This window comes from Triticum aestivum, chromosome 3B, assembly GCF_018294505.1.
Source record: "Triticum aestivum cultivar Chinese Spring chromosome 3B, IWGSC CS RefSeq v2.1, whole genome shotgun sequence".
NCBI lineage: Eukaryota > Viridiplantae > Streptophyta > Magnoliopsida > Poales > Poaceae > Triticum > Triticum aestivum.
Genome location: NC_057801.1, coordinates 535,736,942 through 535,738,605, shown reverse-complemented (window position 1 = coordinate 535,738,605; position 1,664 = coordinate 535,736,942).

Here is a 1,664-nt window from a genome sequence, read left to right as displayed (position 1 = left end):
CTCCGCGCCGCCCGCGCCAGCTCTGGCCGGGTCCGGCCAGATCCGGTCCGGCCCGGCCTCGTCGGCGTCCTCCCCTGCCCTCCGGCGCACTCCGGCGATCCTCGGGATCCGTGCCACCCGGATCCAGATCCAGCGAACCCACGGTTGACTTTCTCCCCCCCCCTTGTTTTTCTCTCTGTCCTGAAATATTTTGCATAATATTGCCATGTTCATCGTATCATAACTCCATGCATACTGCTCTGTTTCTTGTGTGTAATATGTCAAAATGTTCATTGAGAGATGCTCTACATTTCATTCTATTGCATCATGTTCATTTGAGTTCATCTTGATGCCCGAATCATCGTTGCAAGAGTGCTATATGATGTTGTCTGTTGTCCGTTAACAGAACATGTTCATTTGTCATTTATGCTATGTTTGATGTGTGCATCCTATGAGGTTGATGTCTACACGTGTTTTGTGCTACATCATGCCAGCTTTACAGGGGTGTATGCGATGTATTTTTGTGATCAATGTGGTGACTAGAACATGCATGCAAACTAGGCTTCGTGATGTTGCTGATTTCAGTCCCTGTTCTGCTGTTATTTTTATGCCATGTAAACTTGATGCTACAGAGAGATCCAAGCATATTTTGAGATACTTCAGAAAGGATGTTTTGAACATATGGTTATTCTCTATCTAGTCATGCCCCTGTTTGCAATTTTGGAGTAGTCTAGAATGTCATTTTCTTGCTCTACTTTTGCTATAAAATGTTTCCTGACAGATTGTTTACATGTTATTCAATTTTGCCAAGGTTGTTGTAGTTGGTCCTTGCATGCTATGAACTTGTTCTTGCCTTGGTTAGTTACATAAACATGTCTTCTTGCTGATTCTATGTTTATATTTTCATGCAATGACTTGTGGTGAGTGAATCGAACTCGTGAAGTAGTGTACTTGCTGTTACTGTTTTGCTAGGCTGAATCTGCTATTTCATGATGCTATATAAACCTGCTGCTACAAGTCATTCCATGCATAATCTGGAGATGTTCACTAAGGATGTTTTGTTATACATGTCATGCTCTATCCATCCATGCCCCTGGTTGCATTTATAGCCTGTTGTAGCTTGTTGTAATTTTGCTCTAAAGTTGCTAAATATTGTTGTTGTCAGCCTGTTAACATTAAGTTCAATGTTGCCATGTGTGTTGCTAGTGATCGATGCACCCTATGAACTTGATATTGCCATTATTAGCTTCATAAACATGTATTTTTACTGTTAGTCACCTTGCCATGCCATGTAATGCTCTGTGGTGAGTGGTACAAGCTCACCAACATGCCTACTTATTGTTGTTCCTGCCATGTTTGAATCTGTCATATAACTTGCTATGTTAAATGGGTGCCATCATATCTTCTGATCCTTTTTGGCTCATGGTCAGTAAAGGACTTTTGTTCTATGCAATTAGTAGATTCATGCCATGCCTTTGTTTGCCATGATAAGTTCCTGTAACATGCTGTTTAATAGCTCTAAACATTGCAACCTGATGTTATTTCTGCAAAGTCTGAAACTGTTACTATATGCAATCTTGCCATGTGTGTTTGAGCATTTTCTAGTGATTTCTGGAGATAGCTCAGTGTTCATGTTTTGTTATGCTTTACCTGTACATCATGGCCATGCCTTTTGTTCTCATGTT